The 8,420-nt window shown below is 38.4% G+C and overlaps 1 long non-coding RNA gene across 1 annotated transcript; it reads left to right on the forward strand.

The window, feature by feature from the left end:
- The first annotated feature begins 1,759 nt into the window (after positions 1-1,759).
- Positions 1,760-5,479, forward strand: LOC124515325 (uncharacterized). Its single transcript, XR_006962792.1, has 3 exons — positions 1,760-2,029; positions 3,272-3,374; positions 5,403-5,479. It is a non-coding gene; the product is annotated as an uncharacterized LOC124515325 (long non-coding RNA).
- Positions 5,480-8,420: the final 2,941 nt, after the last annotated feature.

The following is an 8,420-nucleotide window of genomic DNA, read 5'->3' on the forward strand; positions in this document are numbered from 1 at the left end:
CTGCATGAAGCTTACATTACATTATGCCATTGTTACTAGTGCATGTTTTATATTGATTAATATATATATTTAAAATTAAGTACTCTAAGAACTGTTATAAGCAAAGAATGAGACTCATTTTTCATCCACTAAATGTCATGGGATTAAGCACAGATCATTAGAAATGGATTTTCCTTTATCTTTTAGCAAGTGTTTAACAACTGATGCCATTTCATTGTCTTTCTTGGCTGTAATAAATGGTGGGGTCCCAATGACAAGCTTGTGAAGGTAAGTGCTGGAAATGAAAGATAGTTTGGGTACAGTTCATTTGAACAAAATCATGCTTTCATTTCCCCATTGTTTACCTGTGCGTAGCCAGCAGTATTTAGGAAAGTGGTGCTAGCATTTATTGAATGCTTATTTTGTATAAAGCACTTTGCATATGATAAATCACTTAACACACTCAGCAACCTTAAGGTATTGACATTAATTTTCACATCTGAGAGTTGAGGAAATTGAAGATGAGACAAACAGGGAAGATTGCTAATGGCAATTCACGGGGTAGGTGAAGAGTTAGATTTCCATCCTAGGTATGTCTGACTCCAAAAGCTGTGCTCTTTCTTCACCAACCCTTGGTTTTGCCAGCGCAGACTTTTTTAGAAAAAGGCCAGATTTCAGTAAAATTAGTAAAGTTAGACTTCCCATGATAAGTCAATGTTTTGTAGGATGTAAATTTCTGTAGGTAGCCTATTTTTCTAGGTACCTAAGACATTTAGCTAATGTGGTAAATATTTCAGCATCAAATTGATAGTAAAAGTACACATCTATTAGTTGCCTAACATTTGAATAAAAAGAAATTGCAAAATTTTATTTTCAAGCTCAACCAATAGTATCCTATCTAGTCCCTATGCTGTCTTTTAAAATATCCTTTAATGGTAGTTTATTCTTGGACAACTCTCTTGCTCCATTTTATAACCAATTTTGCATACATGATTTCTTGTGTTGCTATTATCTGTTGGAATGAGGCAATGGTCCTCCCATGAACCTACCAGGTTATCAAAAAAGAGATATGCTCCAGTACCAAGTTAGATGCACATAAATTTGGGGGCAATAGTGGTAATAATAACACAAAAATAAACTAGCTCCTATTTTGTGTACATATTAGGTGCCTGATGCTTTGCATGCATTACCTCATGTAATCCTCTCTGCAGGTCTGTGGGGAAGATACTGTGACCAATAGTCTACAAATGGAAACCATAAGCCAGAGAGTTTAAGCAATGTGTTCAAACTTGTCACAAACCAAGGAACTGATAGAATAGGGACTTGAACGGTAGGTTTAGGAGTACTCTTGTCATATTTCTAAAGTTACCTGATATATAAATAATTTGACACATTCTGTCTTGCTGTCCTTGGGAGACAAAATGGGCTGTTGAATAGTAAAGTTGGATGCTGTGGTTGATCTGAAGCGGATTTGCCTCTACCAATGCCACTGGAGGGAAGTCCCAAGTGGGATACATTCTCTATCTTGTTTGGTTCCACGCTGTTCTTGATGAACATCTAGAGATGACTTGCCATGCTGTTGCTGTTGCTGCTGATTATTATTATTATTATTATTACAGAATATAAAAAACTGAAAAGAGGAGAGGGAAAATAAGTGAGGATGATAATCTTAAAAATTATAACAGGTTATAGCAAGATGAAACTAAATAAGGATAAATTATAATCGTGCTTTTGTCTAAAAAGTTATTTTTTCCATTACAGAGAAGAAAAGATGCAGCTTAGTAAGAACTCATGCAAAAATTTGGCCATCTTATCAATCTCAAGGCTTCATTAAGCATCTTTACAATGATTGCTCCCAAATACTTGTTTCCAGTCCAGACCTCTACATGGCTCCAGTCCGCTATGTCCAAAAGCTCTACCAATTCCTCCTTTTGGTGTGAAAAAGGCTGCTCAGACTCAGGATGTCCAAGAATAAACTCTTAAGCCATCCTCTCCAAGTCAAGTCCTCTTCCGATATGCCAAATCAGTGAATATTACCACCATCTGTTATGTTAGTAAATTCAAGCATCATTGCTAGTATCTCTTTCTCCCTCATCCTCTCTTCCCCATCTTTAATTCCTCTCCAGACCCTGTCCATTTTAACTCCTAGAATCTCAGAATTTGTCACTCCTTGATCTCCGCCATTATCTTATTGTCCATGGAACTATCATTTCTTGCCTATAGTATGCTGTGGTCCATCTGGTCTCAGTATTTCTACTCGAGCCCTCTTCATCCCATTTAACATACCAGCATGAATGATATTTGCATTACGAAAATGGGATCAGGTAATACACACATCTACTCCCAAGATTAAGTTCCTCTAATGCCTTTTTATTTCTCTCCAATACAGACAGAAATCATGCCCCTATATACATCTTCAATCTCATCTCAGCAATCTCCTCTTGCTCTCTGTACTCCAGTAGCACAGGTTGTTTTTAAGTTCCTTGATCACACTGTAGAATCTCTAGCCGTAAAGCCTTTGCATACCTTCTTCCTTCTGTTTGATATATTCCTTTGTCCTCTTTATTTGTCAATGCCTACTCACCCTTCAGATCCCTCTGTTCAGGTGGCATTTAGAAAATTCTCCCTACTCTCTAGGTTGAGATTCTTTCGTTACATGTTCTTATAGTTACATGTTCTGTTCCTGCCCTTTGGAGTTCATATCTCAATTTATAATTCATTCATTGGTTTACATAACACATACTTATTGAATATTTATTGTATAGCAAGCTCTTTTAAATGCTGGGGATATAGTGATAAATAAAATAGTTCCCACTTAAGGATCTTCATTTGGTGGTAGAGGAGATATACAATAATCAAATCAACAATAAAATATAAATTGTGTCCTTTGGTGAACATGCTACAGAGAAAAATACATCACACAAAGAGGATAGGAAGTATGTATGTGTGTGCACAAATACATACTATTTTAAATAGGGAAAACTGATGAGGTAACATTTAAACTAGATGAGAGAGTGAACCTTGCATATATCAGGTAGAGGGAGGAGTAAGGGCAGAAGCCTTCTGATAAAAGTATGTTTGCCATGTCTAACGAGCAACAGGAAGGAAGGCCAGTATGTTTGAAGCAGATTAATAGGAATGAAAATAGCAGGAGATGATGACAGAGATAGGGGTCAGGTGAGGAAGGACCTAGAAGGTTGATATAAGAACTTTGGCTTTGAGTCTGAGTAAGTGGGAAATAATTATGAAATTTAAGCAAAGGATATGATCTGACATATGTTTCTTTTTAAAGGATTGCATGGGCTGCTGTGTGGAGAATAAAATCTGTGTGTGGATAGGGTTGAGGAAAGGTAGAAGAAGGGATATCAGTTATGAACTTGTCTGCACTGATTCAGGTAAGATATTATGGTGGCTTAGTTGGGGTGGTAACAGTAGAAGTAGGGGAACTGGTCAGATTTTGGATATTTTGGAAAGAAAGCCAACAGAATATGTTGACAGATTGGGTGTGTGTTACAGAAGAAATAAAAAAAATCGTGGGTTCCATCAAGGTTTATGGCATAAGCCACTAGAAAGAAAGATGGAGTCATGATATACTGAGATGGGCAAGTCCGTGAGAGAAGCAGATTTGAGGAGAAAGATCAGGAGTCTGTCTGGACATATTAACTTTAGGATGCCTATTACATATTCAAGTGGAATTAGAGAGTAGTCAGATTTATAAATCTAGAGGTTGGGAAAGAAGTCTGGGTAGGGTGATTAATGATCATGGTTTGCCTGGGACTGAGGAGGTTCATGGAACATGGAATTTCTGGTTCTAAAACCAAGAAAATCCCGGGGCAAACTGGTGTGAATTTTTATCCTAGGTCTGGGGTATAGATGTGAATGTGTGAGTCTTTTTGGCATATAGAAGATCCCACTTACATGAAGTATCTAGAGTCAAATTTATAGAATCACAAGTTGAAATGGTGATTGCCAGGGGCTGGAAAGAGGAGAAATGGGGATTTGCTAATCAATAGGAAAAAAATTTCAGCAAAGCAAGATGAATTAAGTTCTAGAGATCTGCTATACAACATTGTACCTATAATCAACACTACCGTGTTTAGCACTTAACAATGGATCTCACCTTTCGTGTTCTCACCACAATAAAAATAAATAAATAAAAATTTAAAAAGAAGTTCATACTGATTTCCCCTTCATGCCTTTCCAAGTTTCTACTTCAGCTAATTTTACCACCACCTGGCTAGGAACAAAAGCCCCAAATCTGGTGTCCATCTTCCATTACTTCTACCTAGCCCTCACTCTACACATTTAATCAGTTGGCTAATATAAAACATTTCTCAAATATACCTCCTCCACTCCATTCCCATTGCCATTTCTTCAGTTTAGGTTCCTACCATCACACATGAACCAATATAGTAACTTTCTTACTAGAAATCCTACTTGACTCTCCTCTTATGCCAGGGATGCCTGGGTGGCTCAGTTGGTTAAGTGTCCGACTTGGGCTCAGGTCATGATCTTGTGGTCCGTGAGTTCAAGACCCGTGTTGGTCTCTGTGCTAACAGCTCAGAGCCTGGAGCCTGCTTTGGATTCTGTGTCTCCCTCTCTCTCTGCCTCTCCCCTACCCCTGCTTGGCGCTCTCTCTCTCTCTCTGTCTCAAAAATAAATAAACATTAAAAAAAAAAAAAAACCTCTTATGGCATATAAAATCCTTCATAATTTAGCCCCTCCTCCTATTCTGGCTTCATCTCCCCAGTCCTAATCCATTCCATTACACCCTTATTGTATCAATAACAAACTATTAGCAGATACCCAGATTTGCCAGGCCCTTTCATACCTCCCTGTGTTTGTCATGTTGTTACATCTGCCATTATGCTATTCTCTGTGGCAAAGTCCTGTTCCTCTATCTTGACTCAACTAAAAATGGCTCTTTTTTTTTAATTTATTTTTGAGACAGAGAGAGACAGAGTGTGAGTAGGGGAGGGGCAGAGAGAGAGGGAGACACAGAATCCGAAGCAGGCTCCAGGCTCTGAGCTGTCAGCACAGAGCCCGGCACGGGGCTTGAACTCACAAACTGGGAGATCATGACCTGAGCCGAAGTTGAAGGCTCAACTGACTGAGTCGCCCAGGTGCCCCTAAAAATAGCTCTTATTCATGAATGTTTTCTTGATCTATTGGTAGAATGAGACCTTTTAATCCATGCTTACTGTTTTCATAGCACTTGTTACAGTGCAGTACAAAGACTAGTTTTCATGTCTACTCCCCATTAGACTGAACATATCTGAGGGCAGGATCTATGTTTTATTATCCTTGTGTCTCATGTACCTAACACAGCACCTGACCCATTGTAGGTATTCCGTGAATGGTTGCAAAGTGAATGAAATTCATCTATATTTCCTAATTTCTTCTCATCAAAATTTCTTAAACAGAAAAAAAGGAGGGAGAATTACAGAGATTCACTTTTGTCCTCACCTAGCCTGTGATATGAGGGTTTAAAGGACTGTGGAATCCAAAAGGTGAAGAGAGATGGTATATGGTATGCTTTTGGCAAATTAAAATATTTGTGAGGCTCAAGATTAAAAGGATGTAGAGAGCCTAGTTTGGCCTTTGTTTTTGCCTTGCTATTTCAACAGGAAGTATGTAAGTTGCCAAATGCTGAAGAAGAGAAGTTAGCAAATTACAGGGAAGGAAAGAAGAGGCAATGAAACATGGTTCAAAATCCTCATGTGCACCCTGCTCCTGGCTTGTTCTATCAGGATCCCTGCTTTTTTTCATCAGATAGTTGGAGTGTACTGAGTCATGTGAAGATTACAGAACCAGTTCCATGGCCACTTCACACAAATCTTTATACTTTCTTCCTTAAAGTCCATGCAGTTAAAGAAAAGTGCTTACTCTTCCTGTCTTACTATTCACATTGGAATGAACTCAAAAATAATTTCCAGGCGACAGCTGTTAATAATTACAGAGAAAGCATTTTATGACTGCACAGCCAGAGCATGTTTTGTGTCTCAGACAATGACGTGGTAGCTAACACCTTCTTTCCCTACTTTACCCATTTTAATTTTCTTACCTTCAGTTGCATTTCTTTCTATGACAGACACCACACCTATCCCACTAACCATCACATGTTCCTTTCTTGTTAGCTAAAGTCTCCACCAAGTCCAATTCAGACTCTGATCTTTGGTCTCTGAGCTGTTGACTAGTTTGTCATTAGCTGTCTAGGACTTAGCAGGTCAGTCTGAAATTCAGAAGATAGACAATTGTCTATAAAATTGTCTATTGTGCCCCCTCGATTCTGTGGGGTGTCTTGAAAATAAGTTATCTGGGTATATGTCATTAAATATACTTGAATTGTGCCTCTGGTGGTCTGTCCTGTATTTTTGTTTGAAGGAATAAATAAAACAAATATTTAGTTGTCTCCTTTGTGTCAGGCAATATGTTAAGCATGTCCATATATCCTAACTTATCAGGCTTCATAAAAAAGGCATTATTGTCAGATTGTACAGATACAGAAAACAGCACAGATACAGAAACACAACTAGACAGAAAGACAACTAAGGGCTAAGAACCTGGCCTGGCTGCTGTCAAAACCCATGCCTCTTACAACATACGTATCAAGCTGTAAGCTCATGGTGATTTGCCAGGAAGGAAGAAATGGCTGGAGATGTGACTGCCTCATCCTACCCCTTGTCCCTGTCTTCATTCTCAACCTTCAGTTTTGTGGCCACCAGAGTATGGCATCTCTACTGACACTTTGGCATTTGATGACCTGTGCCTGCTCTTTTACTCTTTGGTTGCTTCAGTTTTTAAATCCTGGAAGAGAAGAATGTTCAATAGTGTCATAGTATCAGAAAACAGAACTTAGATTGGCTCTAAGCTCTGCTGCTTCTTCAAGGCATGAACTTTAATAAGTTCTCAATCTCCTTGGGACTCAGTTTCTTTATATGTAGAATGAGTAGATTGAATTAGATGGTTTAAGGCTACTTCATCCTCTGTTAATAATTTTTTCTGAAAATAATTTTTAACCCTAATTGAGAGTTCATGAAATTTTCATATTAGGATGCAGAAATTATTTAAGCTTTCATGAAGGAAATTAAAAATATATACTTTCACTGAGGAAATTGAGGCTCCAGAAGTTTATGTAACTTATCCAAAGTCATGGAACTAACAGGTGATTGATCTTAGATTTGAACCAAGAGAGTTACTGGAATATATGGTAAAACCTTAAAACAGCCCCCAAGTTCTTCATGAACATGATGTGTCTTCCTCTCCAAACTTAACTCTCCCGCTCCAATTTTGTATTCTAGTAGCTGAAGTGTTTGTCCTTTCTCCATGGGCAGGTGTATACAGGGTTTTAATGTTTTCCAGCAATCTGGGCCTTTGTTTACGTTCATAAGTTCCTTCTGTGGTATCTCTATACTTCCTTTTACCACCCAGCTAGTTCCTATTTGTTCCTTCACAGCTTAGTTCAAATTTCCCAGTTGGGGTAAATGGTCCTCTTCCTTTCTGCCATAGCACATTGTGCATATTTTCATCTTCAAATGTACTGCATTTTCTTAAATGTATATGCTTTGTCTGTCTTCTCCATTAAATCATTAGCTGTTGGCAAGAATGCGCCTTGTTCTATTCATCTTTGTTCTTTGTCCCAGGTTCTATCATGTGCTCAAGAAATATTATTTGAACCAAACTGAATGGAATGATCCCAAACACGGGGATTTACCCTTGTATTTCTCAAGATATTTTCTGAGTGTGATTATATTCACATCATCATTTCACAAATAGGGAAATGCAGGCTCAAAATTCTGCCCATGATCAGTCTTCTGGGAAGAGTTATCTATGCACATTTTCCTAATGCCTTATTTGCCTTTCACAGTTAAGTTCTCTTCAACCTACCGTGCCACTCCAGCTGTTCTGGCTTAGATTTCAATGGTGGCCATATTGTAAAATCTGAAATATGGCTCCAGTCTTCCCCTAACTTGCATTCCTTGACTGATCACTTTCCCCACTTGAAAGTCTCTCTTTCCTTGGCTTCTGTAAAATACAACACAGTGTAATACACACTCTAGTGTTCTTTCTGCCCCACGTGGCTAACCCTCTCTTTCCCCTTTGGTGGTGCCTCCTCCTCTACTTAGCAGTTGGAGTTTCCTCAAAAATCAGTCTTGGATCCTTGTTTCTTTCTTAGTATACATCCTTTCCTATGATGGCTCATCCACTCCCACAATGTATAAAGAAATACTATGTATACAACAGCAACTCAGATTGGTTTCTCCAACATCGCTTTCCCTTCTCAACTACCAAATCATATATACATTTATTTGCTGTCCCCTCTTGGTCGCCTCTCATGCATCTTGATTTAAACATAGCAAAATCCAGACTCATTTTCTTATCCTTCAAACATACTCTTTATCTAGTATTCTCAGTCTCTCATCCTCATCTTCCCAGTTGTT

The sequence above is a fragment of the Lynx rufus genome, unplaced genomic scaffold (assembly GCF_022079265.1).
Source record: "Lynx rufus isolate CCGP_SWC_20201006 ecotype Redwood Valley unplaced genomic scaffold, mLynRuf1.p SCAF_2, whole genome shotgun sequence".
NCBI classification, from domain to species: domain Eukaryota; kingdom Metazoa; phylum Chordata; class Mammalia; order Carnivora; family Felidae; genus Lynx; species Lynx rufus.